Here is a 14,968-nt window from a genome sequence, read left to right as displayed (position 1 = left end):
AGGGGATGTTTTCACTTTTTAGTAGGGGAAGAGCAGATGGTTGGGATTAAGGGAATCACTCCTTCGTGTTTAATAATGCAGCAGGGAAGACAGTGGCAAGCTAACTTTTTACCAAGAGAGAATAATTTTTCAGAGCATCAGCTGGATCTTTGCTAGCTAGAATAGAGCCCCTTCAGATGTGTACCATCTGTATGGGAGTGAGTCACAGCGAAAGATCTAATAATACTTGTAAAATACACTTTGTTCCCAAGGAGTTTTATATACAGAAAATAATCTCTGTATTTTATGGAAAGGACTAGTGAGGAGAAATTTGCACGTAGGTAGAGGGCTGATGGATAAAAAGTTAGTAAGACAATTAAATATAAATTTTAAAAAAGTTAGTTATCTTTGAATCCATTACAGCATACAGGGAGACTAACTAGAAAAAAAATTATTTTAAGAAATATTATTTAAATATAACTTGAAAATACTAATAGTCATTAGTATATTATGATTTAAAACAGTAAATTAGTTGTAGATTTAACATAATGTAAAAAAACAGCATATTTGAAAACTCCATTATCATTCAGTGCAAACATAAGATGGTAGAAAAATTATGGAGGAATAGTGTATTTCTATCCATACAGGTCAGTGTAATTAGTCATTATTACAAATAATTTCATATCTAGAAGATAATCAAATGATTCACTCAATACACAGTTTCACATTCACTACAAAGAAAAATGTAGCACAAGGACCAGTTTGGTGATCATCTCTGTTCAGCTGATACACACTAAGTTCTGGTGTTCTTTCAAGCTGCCAATGGTGTGAATGAGAGGAAAATTGTAACCACAGAAACAATAACTGAACAAATATTTGGCCTCCAGGAATCACAGGCTGGGGGACGGAAATGAGCTGTCTTCATGGTTTTGAGCCAAGCAGTACTTTTATCTGTAGGCCCTCATCAAAAAGAAGAAAGCTCATATGGTTGGTGAGTGTGATTAGTATCAAAGCCAAGAACTTAGCCAAGAAAATAATTAAAGAAATTGTCTTCATAAGAATTTTGTGCATCCTGAGTTGAGAAGGGACCTCATAGTGCCTATGTTCTGTCTGACTCCAACTTTACCAGTGATAAGTGTTAAACAGCCTTCTTGGTTCTAGACAGTGTTTTACCCCATTGTATTTTAACATAATTATTGTATTTTCAGTTTTTGTCTATTTACTAACATACTTCTTAAACTTAGCTTTTTAAATATCAATATTTTATCCATTTGAAAGTTCAAGCAGAATGAAAAGGGCCATAAAACCAGGAAGTTTTTTGAGTACTAGTCCTGCCAATTACAATTCTAAAAGCTTAATTTCTTCAACCACCAAATGACCAGAATAATCAAATGATTATTAATACACACACTATTGCACGATTTATATAGATCTGTTCTTGGCCTTTAAGAGGGATTTCTGTAGAAGATGAAAGCATTTCTTTTGAACTTGTGTCTGGAACAAAGAATTGTTGCCTGTGATCTCTGTATACAAATTTGTAAGAGGCATCATCTAAAAGCAGAATAGCCAGAACTTCATATATAAAACCATGGGTGCTGCTGTGGTTAATCAAATAAAAATTACTACTTTCTAAAACATCTCATATAAAGCTAAAGTTTGGTATCTGTCAAACTTCTGATGTTCGAATGGGGATTTTATATTCTATAAGACTTTGAATCTCTACATTATAGAGTGTTAAGCAGGAGGGAATCAGATGAGAGAATTTATGTTATCTGTTAAGTGGGTCAAGGACTCTTTCCAATACTTGAAATAATTCTCATTGTCATCCTTTTCTTCTATGAACAGAGGGAGGCACAACTGCAGAAACACAGTAGAGATTTATTGCTGTTAATCATTAGGCAAATTAATATAGGTTAATTGAAGATTAACATTGGAGTTATATGAGCTGAATATAGTGAGGGGTAAAAAAGGTAAAGCAGATTACAGTTAAATATTCCAAGGATATATCTTGCATACTGGCTTTTACTGGTTATATATTTACTCATCCAAATTATCTAAAAAACCAGTTATAATATCAAATTTTTAACCTTGTTCTTTAAAAATATATAATCCTCCTATTTTATTGTCAATGCAAGAATAGTTCAAAAGTAATTTGAAATAATCAGCATTACAAATGGACAGATACTTACATGTCTTTAAAGAGACTCCATTCGCCTGACTCAAAGGCCAGAGTCTCATGACGTTAGGAATATAAAAAGTTTTTGTCTTACACAAAAATAGGAATCATAAAAACATTCCCAAGGCTTAATTAAATAAAATGATACTTTATTTCAACAAATATATAAAAATAGACATTACACTGAATTCAGTTGCCATTTAAAAGATAATTTTGTTCTTCATGCAATGGAAGAATTGTTTTGCTGTCACAAACGTGGCAGTCAGGGATATAAATGAACACAATTATGAACATTTTTGAAAGCTAAATAAAAAGCAGTAGAACCAATTGTGTGATATTGTAATAAAAATATGAAAATGACAATGCACTTTTGTTTACGCTTCCATTTGAAGAAGATGAGGCTCTACAAAAAAAATGTATGACTGGAAATGCAAAAATACAGAGAACATAGAATAATTACAGTTACCCTTCTGTTATTAGTGAGATATTCTTATGTTTTCATAAACATGCTATATTAAAAAATGTTTTGTTCATAAAATGCAGTGACAAAGAGCCGAGCCTCTAAATTCTGTTTTGTTTAAAATATTATAACCTGGGGCTGTGGGTTCATATATTAGCTATGCTTAAAGTATGCTTGTTACTACTTGGCACCGTCAGTTTTAATGCAGCTTTTGTTGGCTTTAAACACTGAAACAAATAGAAAACAATCAGGCTCTAGTGGCTTGGAAACCTGGATGGCAGCCCAGCTTTCATTTATTAGGACCCTGGGAAAATAAATTTAAAAGGGGAAAATTTTCAAATCTGCTTTTGAGTTACATTTAACAAGTAGTTCTCCCAAAGATCTCCAAGCCCTTTTACATGCATTTACTCTGCTAGTTGATAATATAAATTGTAGGAGGAACTAATGTGTTTCAGGACTGAAGTGTCTATTCAAATGATTTTGGGGCCTGAATAGAGCACCGGTAGTTACAGATGAAATCACAGTGTTTTATCTGTTAGAGTAGCAGCTGCAGCTGGGCATGAAGGGGCCCTGAAGTTCACCTTTAGAAATCTTCTATCCTTTAAATGTCTTCACTGGTCTACTTGAAAGATTATTCTGAGAACTCAAATTTTGTCCAATTGAAGGACATGGTTACATTGGCAAAATATACAAGTGACTTACAAACCTATATGCCATTACTGTATTATTCTTATAGTTCTTCCAATATTTGGAATATCTTTTTCTTATTGTTTTGTATGTGGTATTTGGGCAAGTACCTCCTGAGAAGTTAGCCATGCTTGGTTAAGGACAAGGTTCCACGCATAGTATTACAAAGTATTTCTGTAAGGTGGGTGCAAAGTATAAGATTTTTCCAGTTTTAACTCTGCCAGTCCTAGACTTATAATGACCCAATGAAAATATAATTGATAAATGTGATAAAAATATATTCTCATGTGGTTCCTGAATCTTCTTTGTGACTAGGAGGGAAAGTGTATTCTGAATTAAAGTACAAAATAATATTTCAGTTTTATGTTATCAATTCTTCTTTTAGTAAAACTACTAAACAAATATCTATCTTCACTGATGAGATTTTAAAGTTTTATATATTGGTCTAAGAAAATATAATAGATTACAAAAAAACTTTCCTCCCAATGAAATAATTGTATTAGATATTAAAGCCAATATCGAATAAAAGAGACTTGTTTTTATCATGTGTATTTTGCATTTTCAGCACTGCCCTTGAAATCGCCATATAAAGTGTCTCTTGCATTTTTTTCCGCCTAAAAGTAAATTTTGCTTGTATTTAAATTAATTAGTATATAATTTCACATGGAATAATTACTTTATATTTTTGCCTAAAATATATTTATTTAATTACCTGAAAAATACCTATCGTGAATTCTGTTCCATGCATACAACTGTGATTTTATTTACACAATCTATTTTTTTTAGTTTATTTTTTGACCTTCAAGGCCCAATTAAGAATATCTCATTTGTGTTTCTATGAATCATACTTGCATACCTTGATATGAGTTTATCATTAGAGTATTTTAGGTGTGAAATAATTTCACTTAAATTCAAACCATAAATGAGAAATTTCATATAATGCATGCTCTTAAGGAAATACATTTATAAGAAGTAAGTAATGGTCACAAAGACACAACTGAAAGCATTCTTTTTCTTAAAATTTGACAGTTTTATTTAATAGTATTTGGCACACAAATTGTAATATTAAATATTTACAAATTATGGGTTTGAACTTGTGTATTCACCTATGAAATAATGCCACAATCCGTATTAAGCATATCTAATCAACTTCAAAAAGTTCCCAATGCATCCTCCTATTGTTTGTGGTAAGAAAACTTAACGTGAAATTTTCCTCTTAAAAATTTAACTGCTGTCACCTATAGGCATACTCTTAGTCCATTTTCTGTTGCTTTCACAAAATGCTTGAAACAGGGAACATTAAAAGGGAAGTAGGTATATTTTGGTTCACGGCTTTGAAGAATAAAAACCTAAGCTTGGTGGTTACACCTGCTGAGGGTGTCATATTGCATGGTAACAAGGCAGATGACATCACACTATGGAAGCATGTACAAGATGTGATGTCATGTACAAGTGGTGCATGTGGGAAAGAGAACATGGCAAGAGAAGAAGCAAGGGAGAAAGCAGAGGAAACCAAACCCACTTTGTAACAAACTGCCCTCAAGATAATTAATACAGTTCTGCAAGAATCTAACTATCTCATTAGAAAATCATCAGTCCCTCTTCAAGGTCCTACTTCCTCTCGACACCCTTACTTTGAGGACCAGCCTTCCAATCCTGAATCTTTGGGGGACAAACTACCCCCAAATAATAGCATATATCATACTGTACCTGAGATCTCTACAATTTATTCACCCTGCATAATTAAAACTTTATACCCATTGAATAATAACTTCCCATTCAAGAGGCATATTCTTTTGTAACCTGCTAACTTGATGTCTACTTTTGTGTACTCAATATGTTATTAATATAAACTAGAATAGACTACAAGCTCTAAAAGCATCCTTGGTATATTGATTATGGTTTTGTATTGCTTATGATTTCAGCGATGTATTAAAAATTATGGTGTTTTCAGAGAGAGCTAAAAGAAATAAACTAATTAATATGGAATTTCTAGAAAGAGCACAAGATTGCTAAGAGATTAAAAGCTACCTTATATAAAAAGTAAATCTTTATGGGAAGCTTGTACAACTCTCCAATCCATATGGTACTTGAAAGGTTAGGTACAACATATACTCATCTAAGTCACATCAGTGCTATAGTAATTCTATGTAATGTAAGATAACTATTCCAGATGTACCTGTCTCAGATAGGCACATCTCTTAAATGCTATTTATTAATACAAATCTGTACATAACATGCATATCTTTCTCTTTGCAAATCACATTTCATTCTATTTCTTGCCTTTATATTACACTAATATTTGAGATTCCAGTTCTCCAGAGATTGCATGATGGTGGAAAACAAATTATCAAAGCAATTAAAATGTTTTCATACCTACAGGAGCTAGAAATCTGTGCTTTTAAAATTAATTATTAGTTTCAACTCCTGAAATGAAGACAAGGCTACAAGTATTCAATCAAGCTGTTAGAATGTGCTATTTTAAATCATAATGAGACACATTTTTGTCAAAAGTGTATCTCAATATGTGAAGCTATCTGAAGGATTTATTGAACTTCAATAAAAAATAAATAAACGCAGCAAGATTGATTGGAAGGTGTTTCTTCTCCTTGATAAAAACAGTACAAATCTAACCACTTATTTGCTAAAAATTCAAATAATAAAATTTTCCTAATATATATAATATGTCTTAAAACCATTTAAATTTTGGTTAAATATTTTGGAAAAATAAGCCTAAGTATTGATAAACTTGAAACATTTATACGTTTACTTTAAAATACTTGTAGATGGAATTCTTAATGAGATAAAATTACTGATTCTTTTTTTATAACATCACTTTAATAATTTCCCATACAACTTTGGATTACATACTGGATCTGGACATTTTGAACTCCTAGCCATGTTCTCCCAGGTGCTCTGGAATCCATACTCATTTTAGGAGACTTAAAACTGACACTATGGTAGATTTTTGCAAATGTGACTCTTTCTTCCCGCTCCACACATTTTGCTAACAAAAGAAAAAACAAAAAAACACATGAGATCACCATTTTGAGGGTACTGACAAAGTACAATCCAAGCCTGAATTTAGCATCCCAGCTAGACTTAATCTTCCTTTTAATTCTCAACAAACCTTCCCATCTAGCACAGACCTTCCCATCAAGCCAAATACCAAATTAGAGGCTTAGAGACTTGAAGGAACCCTGAAATTTACCTGATGATGAAAACTCTTTCAGGCTCTTCTAAGATGGGAAAATGTCTGAAATTTTTAGGGTTTATACATTTAGAATGGTTTAGACAACATTTATTTTTACATTTTTTGTATAAATTAACAACTCTATATATCTATTGTAACACACATTACAGTATCCCATCCATGAGGGAAAATTCCACTTGCATCAGCAAATATTTATATTGAAGAAAACATCAGAAAGGTATAGGAAAATGGCAAAACGGTGGTATTTCGAAGACCTAAAAGCTTATACTTGTTATGCATATATTTAATTTCTCATCTTACAAAAAGTATTTACTGATATCTAATATGTGTCAGACTCTCTGTTTACAGGTGCTGAGAAAACAGAAAAACTACTTAAAAATTCCAGCATTTGATAAGTGTATATTGTATTGATTGCTTTTTAGAATCTGCTTAATTTCTACATCAATTTATGTATGAATTTACGTAAATTTATATACACATATGTACATAGATAGATATTTTAGTCAAAGGGCATTCTCAGTATATATAAAAGATCTCTATAATATAAAAAGAAGGGTCTATTCTCCTTGTTGGCTTTCACTTATCAAATCATCCCTAACCCTTCAGAGTCACATTGAACTTCCTCTTTCAAATGTTGAGTTGAACAAGGTCAAACTATTGTCTCCAGATTTGCTGTTGTGCATCCCACAATAGCTTTGACCTTTCTTTACTGTCCTATTGCATTTAGGGCAGATACCTGATTTGTTAGCCACCTTAGGATTCTTTTTGGCAATGTACCTATTCATTTTCTTTTATCCTTCCTGTCCCTACCTTTTAGAATTACTTGACATAAAAGTTATATTTGTTACAGAGCAAAGGTTAGCAATTAGTATGACTAGAGGCCACTATTAGGACTTGGCTATCTTTAAGAGGCAGAATTATAACATTATATTAAAGTTGAAATTACAGTTTTTTTAACCTGGAATGGCTCTTTAAGATCACTAGTCCTATCCTATCATTTCACAGAGTGTTCAATCATCTATCACGAGGTCAGATAGCTGGAAAACAGCTAGTACTTTGTCCAGAGTCCACACATCTTTTCAGAGTCCAAGAAACCTCTCATTTATATGCACTTGTTCCTTCTTCCTCCTTTCTTTCTGCTCTTAATGATAACAATTCAAATGTCTTGCTTTGACATAGTTGGTGATGCATTTTAACCATTTTAACCCCCCAAAATTATTTCCTGTAAGAACTGCATACTCCCCACAAATCACTTGCTTAAAAAAAATTAACTTCACAACACAATTACTATCAGATATAAGATTATAAGGGTATCAATTGATTTAGAAAAATTGAGTAAGAAAACTGTACAAGTGACTATTTAAAAAAGGCATAAATGACTGCATAATTTCAAATTTCTTTAGGAAATTTATAATTGATACTCTTCAGATATTGCTGTGTCAGTGTAATACATAGCAAATATTAGCTCAACTTAATACATGATAATAAAACAATTATTTTTAAAAGTTTTTAGAAGATCCTGGATGTGGCTTAGCAGTAGAGCACTTTGTTAAGCCCCTGGGTTTGATCCCCAGGACTGCAAAACAAACAAACACCTATAAATGATATGCACAATCAATGTAATTTTAAACATTAAAATGATTCAGGACAAAAATGTAAATTAAGAAAAAAATTTTAAAAACTTTGTTTATTTCCTCTCATAGGATAAAGTAAAAATATGTGTACTTTTATAATATGGTAGAAAAGTCTTAAAGATATTAGAAATATTCAAGTCTTGCTACAATTCTACAGGAGAAAAAAGTTTATTTAATAAAATATTTCATTATCTTTTAAATATAAATTACTTCTTGTAAGGTGCTGGTACTTAATATCTTTTGCCATTTTAAGCAGTTTTACATGTTTGAAAGTCAACACATTGCTTGCCTTTCACAGCAATCACAGAATTCCAGACAGAGAAGATACCTGGACAATCCCCGATTAATTTAGGTACCTGTGGCTGAACTACTCAGGGACCTAAGGGATTGATTGACCTGCGATAGCTCTGTTAATGCGATCATAATAGGGACCATATCTGTATTCTTCCTCAGGGCCTTGCATGCTTGAAGTAGAGTAAATACTCATTAAATATTTGTAGCATGATATAATGATACCCAATGCTCAGGCATCTAAAAGTAATGGAGATGTGCTGGAGTTGTGTCTCATTGGCAGAGCACTTGCCTAGCGTGTGTGAGGCACTGGGTTTGATTCTGAGCATCATATATACATAAACAAAGTAAAGGTCCACTGACAACTAAAAAATACATTTAAAAAATAAAGAAAAGTAATAAAGAAAAAAGTATTTCATCTGCTTTTAAAAAGATTGGAAATACGCTTGCAATTGATTTTTTTTAATTTGTTTTAATTAGTTATAGATGACAATAGAATGCACTTTGATACATAATATATAATGGAGTATACTTTCTCATTATCCTGGTTATACCTGATGTAGAATACCACTGTTCATGTAGTTATATATGTACATAGGATAATAATGCCTGTCTGAAATTCTTATCTGTTTGAGATTGTTATAACTTTGAACTTTAAATCTGCATCCAGATGAATTTAGCAAGATTCAAAATGCTAAATAAAGTTTTCTGCATTCTTTGTGATTTGCTTTGTTCATTTTTAGTTTTTCTTTGAAATACCGTTCTCAGAACACTACACATAACCAAATACAAATATAGTACAAATTGACTTTTGTTCAATCAGTACAAATCATCATAAATTATGTTGAAAATTTCTATATATTTGTGTCTTTCTTGTACTATATAAATGTAGATTTTGAAAGTTGACTCTATAAAACTGGAAAGACTAATTTTATCAAACTAATTAAATTTATTTGTAAGATAAAATGGGATGATAATTAGATCAGGGGGAGATATAGCAATTATTATAGTATCTCTTCACTTTGAATTTAGTTCTATAGATATGATCACTGAAATTAGAGAACATGAGATTTAAAGACAGAAATAGACGAAAATACCCTAAAAATCATTGCATCCATATTTGTACACACACACACACACACACACACACACACACACACACATACACACACATACAAATACATCTGCATAGGCACTTATATCTATGGAAATAAAGATAAGGAACAGGTGAATGTTACTCAACCCCAGTGGGTGATGCCTACATCTGGAGCCACGCCTTGTTATTTGAGCTGGGGTAATGCCCAAGTTACTGCAGAAGACACAATAATTGTTCAGTGCCCTGGAGCATCAGGACGTAAAGGGGTGTTTGTCCAGGGCAACTCTGGACAGAACAAAGTCTGTATATATATACATACACATATTTATGTATATTTCTTTTGCTCAGAAGTGAGATACAAAAAAAGATGATATTGTATGATATGATTTGACTTATTTCCATACCAAATATTTGGGAATATTATTTTTGAATTGAGCCTACATGTGCTATATTAATTGTGTATGAATTTATTTTCTCAGTCACTGGAAGAGTGTCTCCATTAGATGGGCATTTATGTTTAAGATATTGAAACTAACACAATATATTGCAATCATGATACATTTAACTCAAACTACTCTTTTTCAGAATTTCTAGCTTTTATAATATCACATAAAAGGTTGACATTTTTTTATTCATGATATTATTTTGTTTTCATTATTTGTATACCTTCCCTTATAGATCTACTCTCAGATACCATTTTAAATCATCCTATTTTTAGAGAGCATTGTATTCATTCAGGTTTTGCTTATTTAGGTTAATTTGGTTTTAATTTTTTTATTCTACATTAATATGAATTTGAATCTATTATTTTTTCCAGATCATATCTTCATGTTATTCCTTAGTTCTGTTTTAGAATTCTTTCTTTGTATTTTGTATTCACTTATTATGCATTTGCCTCAGTGATTTTCATGAGCTTGCTGTTTATATTTCTTCATATTCTCTCCTTAATTGTGCCAATTTTTCCATTTCTGTTTTCTTTAGCTGTTATCCTTACATCTTCTATTTGTGTATTCAAATTTATTTAAACAGAAATGTGTCTTAAAATTGATGCAACATCAGCTGAAATTTTAGAGTGTCCAGAAGAAATTCAAAGCAAGTCAAATTAATACTGTCAGCAGGAAACAACTTCAAACTCTATTATATTCAGTGGCTACTATTGTAATTCAAACTTTCACTTGGAATTAAAATCAGTTATGATTAAAGGCTTTCTGTTTTGATTTTTTATTAATATGTAGCACTGTAAGTCTGTTAATGCTACAAAAGTGCATTTGTTTAAGAGTGTGCAGTCAGGATTCAAATAAAATGTGGTTACTTAAAACCCTTTTATTTATGTTCTGATGCTCCTCACTGTTGGAATATGACTCAGAACTTAATTATCTGCATGACTACTATAAAATTCTGTGACAAATTTTTCTAGCAAATATAAGAATGCAATTTAGTACAAAAAGGTTTTATATTAACTGGCTTTTGCTCAATGGAGTGCTATCAGGTAACTTTTATTTTGTAACTGAATTTTTATCGAGAGAAACTAGAAAAGATTTCAGGCATCTTCACTCATTCTTAAAAAAATAAGTTGCAGTTGGAACAGCACTTGCCTATCATGTAAAAGGCACTGACTTTAATTCCCAGCAGCACAAAAATAAAAATAAAAAAATTAAAAAGTTGTATTGTCTACAATCTTAATCTAATAACAAACCATTTGGAAACTTGAGATATTGTCTTTTGTTAGATTTGCTATATTCTGTGGAATTTGTAGTATTTCTTTATCAAAAGTCAAAAACTACCTGGTCTCGTTTAGCTTGGTTGTGGAGCATATGATTTAAAACATGATAGATATAATAGAAAGTTCTTATTTGATTCCCATAAACCAAATTAATCCACATTCACTAGTAGAACTTTGAAAAATACTCTGTTGGAAGTGTCAGTAATACTAGCATCAAGATCAACAAAGGCAGTTTTAGATGTGACATTTCACAATTAATTTTGGCAAAGGTGTTCAGTCACATTATCTCTTCAGTAAAATTTGCATTTGAACCTTGACAATGCTCTTTGTCTCTTTCTAACATTTCAAATTCATTGTTTTCAGAAAACTATTTTGTTCTGAACCTCCATTTTTGCAGTGCTTATTTATGTTTTTTATATTCCTTTCATTGTTTCCCTTTTTGAACTGATTTATATAAACAGAGTTAAGCAAAATCCCCTTATGCACCAGGTTATAGTGTATAGCTCTCAGTAAACAGTTTGTTCATACTCTTTCTCCTACCAGACGATAAATTTCTTAATATGAAAAACAGTAGTTTATTTATGTGTGTATCCTTAGCACCTAGCACAATGTCTGTTCCTTAATGGATCTGAAATATATGTTTAAACCTTGAATATAGGAAGGAATAGAAGAGTCTCTTGCCCGTACTGAATCATGCTGAAATTGAGTTCCTTGGCTGCATTTCTTCTAATAGTATCACTGACAGTTCCTCCTTTTGGGGAGAATGGTAGATGTAGTCTGCATTTCATGTTTTCCAGTACTTATTTAATTACTTAACTTTGCAAACAGAGCATTTTAAAATGACTTCTCCTTTTCATATTTTCCTTCACACTTTCTCAGTCTATAAACCTTTGTTTTTCATCAAGTCCAAGAATAAACTCATGACTCAGCTCACAGGACTCCATCAGCCTTCTTGAATAATTCCCTGAGGAACTCACTTGCTGTTACTGAACTAAACATTTTTGTTTTAGAGGGAAACAAAGGCGCTGTGCACTGTTGTTAACCACTAACTTCTTTTTACCGGCTCAGCACCTGTTTCCCAGGAAGATCAATTTTAGTTTTATTAGTACTTTTTGTATTTCCTCTGTACTTGATTTTGATCCAGTTTGCTTTCACCTTGAGCAACTGAATTTCAATCAGTATACCTAAATATATGCTTTAAAAGTTTTCTGTATATTTTCAAACAAGGTCCACAAAATTGGTCAATCAACCAAAAATGGACTAGAATCCTAAAGGACCTTCTTAAAATCAAGAAAACAATGTCTAACTTTTTTTTCCCTCTAAATACTTCAAGTACTAAAATATGTTCTTTAAAATATTTTAAAGTCATTGTTTGATGCTTTTTTCTCTTTGCATTTTTAATTATGAAAAACTTGAGATTTATAAAATATCATTCTACATAATTTTATAACTCCCTTTAAGGACATTAAAAACTTACTATAATAATTTAGAATGCTTTGTTTTACTTTTGCTCTTCTGAATTCCTTTCTATCATTCACCTAATCAACATATATAAGAAACAAAGGATAGTCACTGTATTCTTTGTTTAGCTTTGATTTATTCAATGCTCTGCATAGATTGTAAGCTTGAAGTATAGTAATTTAGTTAACATTAACACCTATTCAGGAAAATGGGTAAAGCAGATGACAATATTTATACTGGAGGAGCTGTGCTCACAGAGTTCAGTTACAGGGTAATCTTAAGGTGCTGGAGCCTGGAACTTCTCGAGCCTCATATCTAGCACTACATCCTAAAGTAATTACTGCCTAATATTTTCCTTCCTTCACTTATGAAGGATCATTCCAAAGGACTCCTATTTCAAAATGTACATTATGAACTGTGCATAGAGTCATGTCATATTAATTTACTGATATGAAATCTCTGTAGATGTGTAGATTTGCAATAACTGGCAATAATATATATTTTAACCTTATAATTGGTACATGATAATGAAGTAGGTGTCACTGAACAAAAAACTTGCATGAATGCTCACCCATTTATATTTTCAGAAAGTTTAGTGGCTATTTTACCAACTCCTTGGATCAATCTCATATCATGGCAAAGATCAATGCTAACATCTTCTTGTTGTGATGTTAATTAATTTCTGAAGAGATTCTACAATTCATATATATCCTCCTAAAGCAATCCATCATCATGCTAAGGCAAGGGAAATTCAATCCATCACTGCTGGATTCTGATAGAGGGCTTAGGGGGAATGCAAGTCATCTTCCCAGCAGTAATCAAACAGCTGTGATACATGCCACTTTACGCTTATATCATCGTATAATAGATGGCTTTCCTCTTCATGGAAGCTTGCCTCAAAATTTTCAGACAGATGGACTCTGATGCAAAGGTTTCATTTTGTGGAATTTAGGGCTGTGAACTAGTTATTGACAAATACTACATCATCAGTTCCAGTTGAAGACACAGCCTAATAAGTAGAACATTGGCACTAATCCTTATTTAATCAGCCTTAAAATGGTAATTTCAAATTGATGAGGGCACAGGGAATAGATTTTGTACTCATAAAGTGCTTCTAAAAATACCGGTAATATGTGTATACAACCCAAGGATGAAATTAAAGAGCCCCCAGCACATATAATAAGAATAAACTATAAAGTGCATGACAAAAGTATGACTGAAGGACCTCATAAAACTCAGAGAGGCAGATTCCTTCACGTTTCTCCAGTAACACATATTCAGGTTTATATTCTCAAAATCGAATCCAGGGAACAAATATTCATAGGATTAAAAGAAAAGGATCTTTAGAATGGAGTATAAGTACTATTAAGAACTTCTGTCTTTTCTGAGGACAGCATAATGAGAAAATAAACAAGCTTTAATGTTGAAAAGGATTTTTAGATCATAAGATCCAATTCTATCATTCAACAGATAAATGAATGAACAAAGTTAAATCATACAGACAGCTGTCGGATTAGAATCTAGACCTGTAGTCTCTGGGCTGCCTCTGCAAACAGGCCCAAGACGTAAGAATTGGTATGGATCTACCCCAGAATGACTCAGCCCCAGCCTCCTTATATCATCACTAGTACCATAAGTATACGTAAGGTTGTGATGCACACAAATTTGTCATTTAACATACCTTTCCATCTTCTCTGTGTCACTAGTGACCAGCTCTCCAAGACATGCCATTCACATAGTCGTACTCTTGGTAAACTTGATTTGAGCAAAGAATCTATAATCTATAGATACTAACATCTGATCCCCTCACACATATTAACAGGGAAACACTTTCCTTACTATATAACCTCAAAGATAGGCCTCATGGCCCCAGGATAGGTCAAACTGTGACATGTTAGGAATTAAAGAAAATTTGGACACAATAGTCTCTGAGAAGGCACACCTTCCTCCCCATGCTTCAAACAGCTTTCCAAGGTTGGCTTCTCATTAGGCAGAGTTGGAAATCTGATTTCAATAATAGCAACAAGAAATAGTTAATACAGACTCAGCCTATGTATATGGTATTGAGGATGTTATAGACATTCTTTCCTCTTTGCAAAACCTTCTTATCCCTATTTTACATATGAAGGTGTGGGGAGAAGGCAAATAACCCACTTCAGCTATGAACCCTCATCAATATTGTGTGTTTCTTTTGAATGATCTTGCAGTACAATTTCTTGCCCTCCTCTTCTTTCCATATGCTAGAAT

At 32.2% G+C, this 14,968-nt stretch overlaps 1 protein-coding gene and 1 long non-coding RNA gene across 5 annotated transcripts in view; one reads left to right on the top strand and one right to left on the bottom strand.

Annotated features, from left to right (window-relative positions):
- LOC144376455 (uncharacterized) overlaps positions 1-2,216 on the bottom strand; it is a 122,882-nt gene extending 120,666 nt beyond the window's left edge. Inside the window, exon 1 of the long non-coding RNA XR_013436958.1 lies at positions 2,169-2,216. This is a non-coding gene — a long non-coding RNA (uncharacterized LOC144376455). The remainder of the gene's footprint in view (positions 1-2,168) is intronic.
- Cadm2 (cell adhesion molecule 2) overlaps positions 1-14,968 on the top strand; it is a 1,002,559-nt gene that overhangs the window by 595,468 nt on the left and 392,123 nt on the right. The gene's annotated exons all lie outside the window — the stretch shown is intronic.

The sequence above is a fragment of the Ictidomys tridecemlineatus genome, chromosome 3 (genome assembly GCF_052094955.1).
Source record: "Ictidomys tridecemlineatus isolate mIctTri1 chromosome 3, mIctTri1.hap1, whole genome shotgun sequence".
NCBI lineage: Eukaryota > Metazoa > Chordata > Mammalia > Rodentia > Sciuridae > Ictidomys > Ictidomys tridecemlineatus.
Note: the sequence above shows the minus strand (reverse complement) of the source record. Positions and strands in the feature narration are given on the sequence as shown.